A 13645-nucleotide genomic window follows, 5' to 3' on the forward strand; every position below is an offset into this window, starting at 1 on the left:
TGACTGCTACTAGATTATGCACTTATGATGTGATGTAGAGCTTTAAGTGCTTTGTGTTTTGCTTAAATATGGGTCTCCATTTTAGAAATTAGGGATCTAGGAAAAAGAAACTGGAAGGAATTTACACCAAGTCATTCTTTAACCTTGAGATGAGCAGAAGCACAATTCCAATGTTCTCCTGAGTGAGTAGGATCTCCCCTCCAGAAAGAAACAGTGGATCATGGAAACAATGAATAGACTGTGGGTTGCAACTTAGTGGAGTGGATGAGGGCCCTGCATGTCAGAAAGACCTACTTGGTGCTGTGGGCTCTGGTACTCAGTTGCTGAGTGACTGGGCAAATCTATCACCGTTTCTGAGCTTCAACAAGGCAAATGATACCAGTCTCACAGGCTTGTTGAGGGGAATATATTATAGAAAGTTCTGATTTACCTTGTTTGTAAGGATCTGGGGGTTTGATAATTATAAAGCCTTGCTCATTCTGGACAAGCATGTATTCTTCGCTTAAAGTGGAACAAATCCATTATTTATTAATTAGCTTTCCTCTACTAATGGCTGGGCAGGAAGCATGCTGAATACCCATGGAAGCCTGAAACTAGGGAAACAAGCAGAGTGCCTGAGCCTCCAGTTCCTTCTCCTGGGATTAGCACCTGGGGACAAACAAGAGTGTCTTTTCGCCCTATTCTCCAGCTTTGCATTTTGCTGCTTGTTCCTTTATGGAATTTCTTCCTTCAATAAACAGCTCAGTTTATTAGAAGGCAGAAGTCTGTGTGCTTCCCACCCTCCAGGTCTATTTGCTGATGGATGCTCCCTCACACATGCTCTCTTCTGTCTCATTCTCTGTGGTTTCATGTCTTTCCTTGGCAATCTCCTCTCAGAGTTGCTATTCTCAGAACTGAAGAACAGCCATTGGGCCCGTTGGCTTCAAGTTGATGGCACCCTGTGAGGAGCTGGCTGATGGGCAGTTGGGGAGATGGCAGAGAAGCCACATGGCAAATACCCTTGTTTTCACCATTTTCATGGTTCCCCCAGAAGATCCCACACCTTTGACCTGCTCTAAAGTGTGGGGGTATGTCTGAGATTTGGGAGAAAAGCTGATGAGTCTGGCAGATCTCAAATTCACAGCATTTCAAAGCTGGAAAAGCAACATCCCCTCTCCTACTAAGAGGAGCACTAAAAGCAGGCATGGAGCACACACCTGGACCCTCTGTAGGGATGTTTACTGCTAGTGTTGGATAACTTGTCCCACAAAACCAAAATCCAAGCATACTAACATTCTCAGAGACAGTACTTAATGGTAATTTCAGTGACTGAAAGGATCTTAATATCGAAATGGCATTTATTATCTAGGCGATGTGGAACACTTGACTCATATCAAGTGCATTAAACCTCCTTCCTGTGTAGTGCCCAAGCTGGGAGTGTGGCCCCAGCCAGCAAAGCCTGCTGAGTAAATGAGGAAATAAGAAGCAGAGCCACTCAAAACTATCCCCTGGGGCCCTGATGTAAGACATTTTCCCATCCATTAAGGGACCAACAGTATTCTATTAATTATTTCAAATCATACTGTTCAGGGGTCTGGCCCCTAGTAGATGTTCAATTTATTCTAATTGGCTTATTGAATGAATGGCTGAATGAACTGTTCTGACACCTCCCCCTCCCCCAGTGGCATTTAATGTTCCCACATCAGCAGTTTTCCTTGTGTGATTTAGGGCAATGCTTCTAAAACTTCAAGAGGCATCAGAGTCCTTGGAAGCCTTGTGAGAATAGATTGCCGGGTCCTATTCCCAAAGCCTTTGAGTCAGTGCTCTGATAGGGATGAGATTCTGCATTTCTAACAGGCACCAAGATGATGCTGATGTTGATGCTGCTAGTTTACAAACCGCATGTTGAATGGCTCCTACTTATAGGACCCCCTATCTCTTGGAATGTCAATGTGTCATCAGGTGATGTAGGAGAAAGTTCTGTGGTCAGATGGAATAAGCTCTACTAGGGGTGCTTCAGGAAACCACATCAAAATCCAGCTCACTTCCTGTTTTTGTACTAGCCAAGAGCAAAGGATGATTTTTACATTTTTAAGTGGTTAAAAAGACTCAAATAAGAATACTTTGTACACGTGAAAATAACATCAAATTCCAGTTTCAGGGTCCACTGGAGCATTGGAGCACACCCATGGCCATTGGATTCCCTATTGTCAATGGCTCCTTTTATCTTTGGTCAGTTGATTTATTTTTTTTATTACAGTTGACATACAGTGTTATATTAATTTCTAGTGTACAACATAGTAATCAGTCATTTATATAATTTATGAGACGTCTAGTAGCCATCTAACTTGTCAATGGCCCCTTTCAGGCTACAATGGCAGAGTTGAGTGGTTGCAAGAGACCAATATAACCCTCCAAGCTGAAACATTTACTCTCTGGTTCTATATAGAAAATGCTTACTGATCCCTGGGCTAAATAAATTTAAACAGAAATCCTTAAAGCATTCCTTGTCAGCCTTTCATATTCATAAAAGCATCAAGTATTTCCTGTAGACAGACACAATGGGTAGTATTTTTTTTTCCTCTGTCTGGATTTGACTGTAAAATCCCCTTTTCATGGGGCTTTCCATGATGGAGTTTGTGTTTCCTGAACCATATTGTAAAACAAGAAATGATGCATGGAGTAAAATATAAAAACAAATTTGCCTTTGCTTGACCATTCCTACTTTAAGACTGCAAACCAGATCTAATCCATGTTATCAAAGGCAAGGTTCTGGGGTGCCCACACAGGCCTCACACAGATCCCTAATTTCCATGTCCAGCTGCAGATCAAGGTTCTCAGCCCCAGACACAGCACGGGGCTGTTTGCATCAGACACAGGGTCTGTCACTATTAAGGTATGTGGTACAAAGTGAGCAGGCTTCAGTTACTCCTTGATGTCAAGAGCAATTTGTAAAGCTCTGCATTTTCTAATGTTGCATCCAAGTCCATTTGAGACCCATAATGAACGCAGGGCAGATGGATTCCAGAGACAACCCTTTCTCCATCATCAAGGGGCTTACTTATTTTTAAAAATATATATATTTTATTGATTTTTCACAGAGAGGAAGAGAGAGGGATAGAGAGTTAGAAACATCGATGAGAGAGAATCATCAATCAGCTGCCTCTTGCACACCCCCTACTGGGGATGTGCCTGCAACCAAGGTACATGCCCTTGACCGGAATCGAACCTGGGACCTTTCAGTCCCCAGGCCGACGCTCTATCCACTGAGCCAAACCGGTCCCGGCAAGGGGCTTACTTATTTACTTATTTTAGGCTTTCTCAGTGCAGAGTCTGAACTCAAATACGAGGTTAAGACCTAGGAAGAAGAGGTGGGAGTGGCTACAAGAAGTGTGTTTTTGATATGCCAGGTGTACAGAGGCATAGATGGCTATTTTGCTGGGAACATTGGCCTATATTCCAAGATCCATAGCAGGAAGTCTTGGGGAAGGTGTAATTCTCTCTATGTTTCATCTTTTAACTAATAAAACAAACCATTTCTTATTTTTACTTCTCTTTTCTTCCTAACATGTATTATGGTTTGTTCTTTTTATTTCTTCTTAAATTAAGGAAAGATTCATTTTTTGTGTTTTTTTTTTTTTTTTTGGGTGGGTACAGTATTGCTATAAATTGTCTTCTATGTGTTACTGTGGCCCTATCCTATAGTTCTGAAATATAATGTGGCTTTTATTATTTATTTTTAAATAGTTTTGTATTTTATTTTAAATTTCCTTTTATTAATAGTAAAGATTAGTATTGCACCTGTATATCCCATTTCACTACATTGTTACGTTTCACATATTTGGCCAAACTCAAGGGACGGAAATATATATCTTAGACCTATCCCTTTCATCTTCATAAAACAAACCCAAACAGCAATAAACCAGTATTATGCATCGAAGCTATGGGAACTCTCATTTGCCTCAAGACTAAGAATCTAACAGTGGGGCAGTGGCTGATTACTCTGGGTTTTCACCCTCACCTTCTAGAAGGAGCCAGCACTTGGATGTCTGGAGGCAGGAGCTAATTATCTCTGTAGTGGTATGAGAAATGTGATCAAGAATGGGCCTAGTGCTTTATTTTCACTGAACAAAATCTCTCCTTGAAGTTAATGGAACCGTAAGACCCAAAGTGCCTATTTTAAGGGAATAGTGAAGCACAGCAACAGCTGCTGAGACAAGTCCTGAAGATTCCCCAATTGCATTGGGAGCATTTTCTATTCTGAATAATAAGAATTTGCCCCAGATTTGTAGAAGCAGTTCTCAACTAAGAAAAATCAGCTGCATTTGTTCCAACAGTCTATTTGTTCCAATAATGGTCATTTATTGTGAGCTAGCTATATAAAAATCAAACCAGAAGCTTTATATAAAACTGGGGGTTTATATAGAACCCCAAACCTTTGCTACTCCAAATGTCATCCCCAGACCAGTAGTGTCAGCCTCACCTGGGAACTCAAGCTCCACTGCACACCTATTGGATTAGATCACTTACTGCACAAGCATCAGAAGTTTGAGAAGTGCTGTTCTAAGCCACATTATTTCCACAATAAGCAGGAAAAGAATGAAGTATCACTTGACTTGATAACCAACTGAAGTGACAGAGCTGGTTAGTGGAAGAGGCTGAGTGTCACCCCCGGGGGAGCCTGTCTCTGCTTATATGTCCGCTACTGCACCGCAGGCCATTAGTTCACCCTGCCCACTCAACACGACCTGCAGACTTGCAGCAGCATTTGCTTCTCCAGCAGACTGAAAGCTCCATGGGCCATGGCTCTGAATGTCTTGCAGCAGTGTCCTGTCCTAGGAGGGTGGACACACTGGTTGATTTCCATGAGACAAAGTTTTTCATTTGGAAAACAAAGGGAAGATGCTTATCAGAAAAAGCATCCTAGAGGTTTTCCATCTTCCCCAAAATAGCTGATTGTGAAGTCTAAGACTTGATGCTTAAGATCATCAGAGTTCAAAAGGAAGGGAGAAAACACTGAGGACTTCGAGTATTGGAGATGGTGCTGATAAATTATTCTTCCTCTGAGAATGAAGATAATTAAAGTGCATGTCTTAATGCTAAACTAAGGTCCAGAGCAAAGGATAATTTTAGAAGATAACAGGTAGCAAGATTCTGTTTTACACTTCTGTTGTTAAAAATGGCCATTTCTTAAATTTGCTGTGTCTGTGTTTGTGTAAGACCTTTAAAGTGTGGGCTGGACTTAGCTTCCTGCTCTTTTAGTTGAACATTCTTGTGCATCAAATTCAACCTCCTTCTCTTTTCATAGTGGAAACTACTGGTTTTAATAACTTTCATGGTTGAATCAAAAGATTATCTTTCAAATATGAAGACTAAATGGTTCATGAATGACTGATTTACCATCTTATATCCATTTTATGCCCATTATCTGGTTTATGGATAAATCACAAGTGCTCACAGCAGGCTTCTCAGTAGCATGTCCTTGCATCTAAACCTTTTTAGTTGCCTGTTAAAATGTAGATACCCCATCGCACCACCTATGGAAAGAGATCTATGAAGGTGGGGCTGAAATTTGCATTTTTAACAATGACCACAAGTCCTTCTTATGTCTCTGAATAGGAGGATTTGTGCACAGCATCATGTAGGGTGGAAGGGCTTTCCAAGTATCCAATGGGAAACTGGTAATCCTATGATAAAATCATCAAGAAATGCAAGCAAATGGTTCTATAGCATTTAGGAAGCGATCTTGAAAAAAAAAAATTTATTGATTTTTTTTGAGAGAGAGGAAGGGAGAGGGAAACATCAATGAGACAGAAACATCAATGACAAGCTTCCTCCTTCACGACCCCCACAGGGGATCAAGCCTACAACCTGGGCATGTGCCCTGACTGGGAATCAAACCAGTGGCCTCTTGTTTCCCGGGTCAATGCTCACCACTGAGCTACACCAGCTGGGCTAAGAGCCCATGTTGATCAGAGGTGGCAACCTTCTTTTCTCTCCACCATGTTCTTTTATTTGATGTTATAGTATGTACCATCTTAAATAGTACATACTAATTGATGTCATAGTATGTTTCATGCTAAAAACACCATGAATGCATTCCTTAAAGGAAAAATTAGGCTTAAGAACCATCACAAATGACAGATATTTCAACCAACTCACAGAAGTGTCATCATAACCTTCAGTGTCTCTGAGGGGAGGCACTGACCACCATTAGAGCCTATTCCTTTCAAGCTTGGTTTATTTATTTTCTAAACCACCACACCCCACCCCAATCCTAAATGGGATGGTACATTTTGATATATAAATGTATACAGTCCTGATCTTGTCCCTTTTGAGAAGGGAAGTCTGACTTTCCTAAAGAGTCTCTGGGCTATTCTGGGATTGATGACAGCATAGCCGACAGGAGGCGTTGGCTTTGTTTTTGTGTTTTAGGGACCTGGGTCCAGGGTGGCCTGGCATTTCAATGCAGCTAGCTTTGGCATCTTGTAATTACAACAGGGCAGCCAGCCACAACCAACACTGATTATGCCTAAATTCTCCCTTTTCAAAAATGCCAATGTTGCCTTTGTCTGTTTTGCAAATGTGGCCAAATGGGTATTTAGCACTGAGGTTTGTATTATGCAACAGTTCCTGATTGTTTACTTGGAGCAGAAGCAAGGAGGACTCACTGACCAGGAGAGAGGGGAGGGCAGAACCGAACCTCAGCTCATTTACCCTGCCCATAGTCAAAGCAAACCACAGTAATCGCTTCATCCACTTAACCAATATTTCCTGAGTGCTGCTGTTAGTGCAGTCACATCTAGCTCACAGCTGGAGTGGACTGGCTGCCCCTACAGGAGGGCTGGAGGGGCTCTGGCTAGAAGCCTTTTGCTTTCAGGTTTTCTCCTCCATCTTGCCTAGGAGAGAACTGATGAAAATGTTTGTATTCCAAGGTACCGAACTTAGTTCCTGGGAGAAGAGCAATATCACGTTGGACTAACACTCAGTCACATGAAAACCAAGTTTCATTGCTCCTTAAATAAAATGATTCCACACAGTAGTGCATGAGCAGAGAGAATCCAAGACCAAGCAGAAAGACCCCACTTTCATTGAAACAAATGCTTTCTGAGCCCACAGACCAAGTCAACAGTGAGAAGGAAGCGGCTATACGTTCAGTAGTGGTTGATGTGTTCTGCTCGCACCCTGGGATCTCCTCACTGCTCCATGTGGTCATCCCCCTTTCTGCATATTCTACTCCTGACTTGCACCTGTGATTCTCTTTGTAAGAACACCCTAGGGCTGCTTCACTGATCCATGGAGAGCTTCAAGTACTTGGGTCTCTCCAGGGCAGACCCATAGCTGGAAGCTAACTGGCAAAGGAGTACAGAAACCAGAATTTTTTTTTTGGGGGGGGGTGGGGGGCATTAATGTGAGACACACCTTTGAGGTGTAATGGACACTGCAAAGATCCTCTTGGGTCATACCACTGCCTGGCTTCCTCTCCATCTTGCAGTCCTACTTCTCCCTCCCCTTTTCTCTCCCCCCGCCCCCAAGCCCTCACCTGGGAACACATCCTTAATAAATCACTTGTGTGCAGATCATTACCTAATTGAGTTTTGGCATTTTGTTATTTTTGCCTTTCTTCTGGAGACATGATGAACAAACATCATGACAGGTAAATAGTGCTAATAACTATGACCTCTATTCTCCTAGAAAGGTACACATGATGAAGACACCCAAGGCTAGGTCCTCTATATGCTGGACCCGTTATCTTTGTGAATAGTTTATCCAAAACCCTAGGCCTCTTGTGTCTTCATCACAACACAAGCATAAATGCACACCATATTATTAATTTACTTAATAATTTAAAAATTGATTTCAATGAACTCATGTTTCAAGCTTGACCTCATTCTAAGTAATAATATTTATAAAATCAGATTTTTAAATGTTATGTTTTCTTCCAATACATTAAAATAGGCATATAGATATACAACTGCCCTAACCATTTTGGCTTGTGGATAGGACATCAGCCTGTGGACTGAAGGATCCTGGGTTCTATTCTGGTCAAGATCACATGCCCAGGTTGCAGGCTTGATCCCAGTAGGATGTGCCAGAGGCAGCCAATCAATGATTCTCTCTCATCATTGATGTTTCTATCTCTCTCTCCCTCTCCCTTCCTCTCTGAAATCAATAAAAATATATTTTAAAAATAGATATACAACTAATAACTTCTAACAAACAAACTTTATCATCCTCTTAAATTCATTTGGTGAACCATTAGGGTGTGTGTGTGTGTACTCTTAATGGCCAGATTATTATGATCTCTGAATGCATAATAATCTGGCCACTCAGTGTATATCCTATATAATAAAAGGCTACATGAAAATTGTCCCCTTGACCAGGAGTTTGACCAGCAGGCAGGGCGGCCTGAAACTGCCAACTGCCCATGTCCCCTGCCCCTGGCCAGGTTGGCCAGACCCTACCCATGCATGAAATCATGCACCAGGCCTCTAATATATATATATATATATATATATATATATATACATACATACTAGAGATCATAATAAGCTGGCCACTCAGTGTAGTTGGTCCAGGACTATGCCATGGGCCTAAGTCTTAAATTTGGCTCTTCGTTCTGTCAGGGTTAGGGAATTCTCTTGGCCACTGATTCTCACCTGGAGAGCTTGTTAAAACTCAGCTTGTGGTTGCAATAAGTGATTCTGTGGTGAGGTCTGATAGTTTGCATTTCTAAAAAAAAACTCAAATGATTCAGGGAACACACTTTAAGAACCTCTACTCTTATCTTCTCTGGTTATGAGATCATCTTAATTCTATAATATTGTATCTTCCCTGGATAAGCCTTTTATGCAGGCTGCTTCCCAGTGTTCCCGAAGGAACAGAAAGCTGGAAACTTCGTTGTGTTGGTAGAATAGGTTGTCCAGCTAGGAGAGAATTCATCCTGAAGCTTGTTTTCCTTATTAAAAAAAAACAACCTAATTTTAAAGCCATGAGAGAGGAGATCTACAAATGTCATCTATTGTAACTACTGGATGCTGTAGATACCTACTAAGTAATTACTGAGATTTACTGAACAAGCAAAGGACAATTCACAGAAGACTCCAAGGAACAAAGCCATCAACAGGGGAGAAAATTGTATGAAAATAGAGTTTAGTTCAATAAAAAACATTGAAGAGATCTGTCCAAATTCGGATTGGAAGACTTAGATGATATGAGTTCCTGTTCTTGGAAATATCCAAGGAATGGCTAGTGGCCTCTAGTGGTTGAGATATAGTAATGAGAAGGGACACTGGATCATGAGAAGTGCAAATTCCTTTCCAAACCTGTGGTCTCTGGCTCTATGAAGAAAGTCAAGGTGTATTTATGGTGCTGATGCTGCAACCCATAGAGTAGGTTCTTTGTAGCCATGGGACTTGAGATTTCCTGAGTAATTGGGGCAAATCCTTTAACACAACTCATCAATATCCACTTCTCCCACAGGCAGACGTACAGGTGAGAATCTTGATGGAACTAACTCTGCCCTTTTGTCTCTTTTAGGAAAGGTTTGCTGTACGGGAAACAATGCCATCTGCTTCTTGATACTAAAGGATCTATTGTGGTTGGAATCAAGAAGAATATTCTCTACTGTGTTTCCCCGAAAATAAGACATCCTCTGAAAATAAGATCTACTTACAGGTTTCCTTCTGAGTGAAATATAAGGCATTCCCCGAAAATAAGGCCCCCCTAGGTTAAACATGAGAAATTTGGTCCACTGATTCTGAAAGAAATGGAGTCACAAGAAATTCACCAGGAAATTCAGGAATTGGATTGTTATGATGATGTTTCAGAAGATGATGACATGATTGTCATTGAATAAATGAGTAAATTCTTGATACTGTAGGATTCACAGTTTGTCTGGTTTATGTTGACAGCTACCGTACTATCGTGCCGTATACAGGTAATAAATTTCCTTTATTTTCATTTAACAATAAATGTGTACCGTATTCTTCTTCATGGAAAAATAAGACATCCCCTGAAAATAAGACCTAGCGCATCTTTGGGAGCAAAAATTAATAGAAGACACTGTCTTATTTTTGGGGAAACAGGGTAAGTGGACAAACTCCGAGGAACTAGCTGACTCACTTGCAAAATCTGCTCCATAGAGGTGAGAGAACCAAAAATGCCACCTACCATCATTTCTCAGATTCATCTAACGATCTCATATCAAGCAACGCAGGCATTCACGCTGGCCTTTAATTTCAATTTTGATGGAGATATTATTTTTTGGTTTTAGATAACAGTTCTTCTATATATCTCATTGAAGCAACCAGGACCTACAAACACAATTCCACTCCAAACAAACTCATCATGCACCAACTAAGTAATTACTCTACGAAACTCACAAAAACATTATTTGCTCTAGAAATGAATTCTCTGTGGAGTTTCTTAAATAGCAAAGCTGCTAGCTTACATTCTAGCATTTTATAGATCATTAAATATTTGACAAAAGAGTGGGAACCAAAAAAATTTTAAAGTCTGGCCAAAGTGTCAGGAGACCCAGCTGATAGCAGGAGAGCTCCAATTGATGTGAAAGGGTCTCTGAAATGATTATGTGGGTCAACAGGAACAGAAGACTGATTTGTAAAATTGGATTTACTCGACTCTCCAGTTGCTTAAAATGAGTAACTAGTGTGACTGTAACCACCCCAGTGCATAAATCTGGCTTCTCCAGTTACTCAGTTTGGCATTCGCTATTATTAATATGGAGTGGATTTAAAAAGCACTTTAGATTAGACTTTGTGCACAGAGGGCCTGGGGAATTTTAAAAACCACACAGAAAGCATGTACGAGAACATCAGAAGGAAGGAAGCTTTCTGTGGCCAAATGGTAAGGTGATCATGCTGAATAAATTTCTCTCATTGTGAGTGTCCTGTGTTCTTCTATCATTGAATGTATATTTGATCATTGGGTAGTTTTAAGGTGCAATTTCAAAAATGGGAAACATGACTGTTGAAAATATACAGTGAATACTAGGTATATGTCAAAGATTTATTTAACTCATTACTGAGGAAACCAACAAATGATAAAGCTGGTTCAAAGAAAATCTCTCTATATAAAAGCCTAAGCAACCATTACAACTGAACAACTGCACAGTCAGTGCACCATCGCTATGACATACACTGACCACCAGGGGGAAGACAATCAATTCAGGAGCTATGCCCTGGTGGTTGGTGTGCTCCCATAGCAGGAGTGCTGCTCAGCTGATAGACCTGTCCCTTCCCAGTGGCTCACCAGCCCACCAGCCCGGTGGCAGCCACTCCCTCCCTCAGTAGTCCTGCAGGTCCAAACACTCCTTCCTCAGTAGTCCTGCAGGTCTAATCTCCGGAGAATGGGCCAGGCACCAATGGACCAGATTGCTGGCACTGGCCTCCTGGAAGTCGGCCTCAGGCACTGCAGCTGTTTTCCCTCCATAGATGCTCCGCAAGAAAGAAACAATATAAAAGCAGCTGCCAGGTAGCTCCCGACAACCGGTGTGAATGTCAGCGGGACTGATCCAGATCTCAGGCTGGCAAGGGCATCCTGGCCCCTCATCCCCTTGGTACGGGCACCAGATACAGAGCTCATGGCCGAGGAGTGCTGCTGCTGAGCTGGTGCAAGCCTCTCCCAATCAGGACTGACTGGGTGTGAGCCAGTGGCAGGTACAGTGGGACCAGGATGAGCAGGAGGTACAGGAAGGAGTGGCAGGCTGCATTGGATTGCTTATTGCAGCCCAATCACCCATAGGCCATGCTGAGGGACCTCACCTGTGCACAAATTCATGCACTGGGCCTCTAGTTCATATATAATAATTCTGAAATGACATTGTTAAATTAGATAGAAAACTGCTTAATATTTTCTGGGACATATAACCTTTATAATTATCTTTTCTACCAGACAGAAAGCACTTAAATTTTTAGCACACAAAAATCTCCAATTTATCAAACATGTAACTTCACAGGGTCTGGAGTCTGATCAAAAGTGAATAACTGCAGCTCTAACTGGTTTGGCTCAGTGGATAGAGCATGGGCCTGTGGCCTGAAGGGTCCTGGGTTTGATTCTGGTCAAGAGCATATACCTTGGTTGTGGGCTCGATCCCCAGTAGGGGCATGCAGGAGGTACTATTTTTCATCAATGTTTTTATTCTCGATTGCTCTCCCCTCCTCTCTGTAAAATCAAGAAAAAAATTTATATATATATTCTATAAAGTGAATAGTTGCAAAACAAAAAATTATACAATTCTTGGATGAATCCTTTAATATATATTGAGCCTTTTTGCTTTATTTTCAAGTTTAGGATGATTTTTCTTTAAAATTTTTTAAAATTTTATTTCATATTTTCCCATCACCCTTTGGATAATTTCCTTATTAATAAAAACAGGTGAGATTTTCCCTGGACACTACACCATGGAATTTGTAACAGTCACCAGGAGAACTTCTGCTTTGGAAGGCTGAGTGGATATTCATGCTTCTCCTAGAATGTCCAGTGAAGAGTTAGGAAAAACTTATTCCCATGGTTATTGAATCTGAGGAAGAGCACATTAAAATTTCTTGGGGCGCTTTAAAAAATCTAGATGGCCAGATAACAGCCCAGACCAAATCAATGAGAATCTTTGAGAATGGGTCCCAGGCAGTAGTATATTTTAAAGTTCTTCAGGTGATTTTAATATGCACCCAAACTGAGAAGCACTGTACTACTTAGAATCGATATATGTGTGTATGTATGTATGTGTGCACATAAATTTATTTTTAAATTGAGAATATATATGGTGTCCCAAAAATGTTTATATACTTTAACAGCTGATAGTTCAATTTTGAAAATGAAATGTATTTTACTAAACACTGCCTTTATAATTATTCTAAGTTTGTGTATACATTTTTTTTTTGGAATATGTGTGTGTGTGTGTGTGTGTGTGTGTGTGTGATGTTTTTATTTTATTGTTAATTACATTTTAAATTTTTCATTAAACATTGCTCAAATGCCATTTTTAAAGACTGTTATGTTTGATCATTTAATATATTATGATTTATTTGGCTAACCTTATTCCTGAATTTTTAATTCTGATTTCTTTTGTTTTTCTCTTTTTGGCATTATAAGTTAACTGCCATCTACATGTTTATACAAAACCTTTATCTACATCTTAGATTGTTTCCTTACAATGAATTTCTGGGAGTGGAAATTTACAGGTCAAAGAAAATAAATGTTTTAATGACATATGAGACATATTACTAAATTATATACTTTCTAACTTATGATTTCCTCATTTTATATTTATAAAATATTTATATATCTTAATAACAGTTAAAAAATTATTTCTAGTCTTTCTCAGTGGTGATTTTTATGTAACTTTTTAATCTAGCTAAAGTTTATTTTAGGTGTATGTAAGGAAAGAGCTAAAACTCTAATTTTTTATTTTTCCAAGCATCATTTGTGGAATAATTCATAGATTCTCCATTAATTTACGATGCAAAGAAGTTGACAATATAATATGTAGGTTAGTTAAGTGTACTTTGTAATAGTAAAGAGAATCACAGAAGCACGGAGAAAGGTTGAAACTATGAACAAACTATGTTGAGTGTATTCCTGACTTGACTTTAACCATTACCATTTCTTAGTGCTTTCTAGTTCTGGTTTTAACTCTTACCCA

The 13645-nt window shown here is 40.2% G+C and overlaps 1 protein-coding gene across 4 annotated transcripts in view; it reads right to left on the minus strand.

Annotated features, from left to right (window-relative positions):
- SNAP25 (synaptosome associated protein 25) overlaps positions 1 to 13645 on the minus strand; it is a 76047-nt gene that overhangs the window by 29770 nt on the left and 32632 nt on the right. The window lies entirely within an intron of this gene.

Source organism: Pipistrellus hanaki (genome assembly GCF_964339955.1).
Source record: "Pipistrellus hanaki genome assembly, chromosome: 6".
NCBI classification, from domain to species: Eukaryota; Metazoa; Chordata; class Mammalia; order Chiroptera; family Vespertilionidae; genus Pipistrellus; species Pipistrellus hanaki.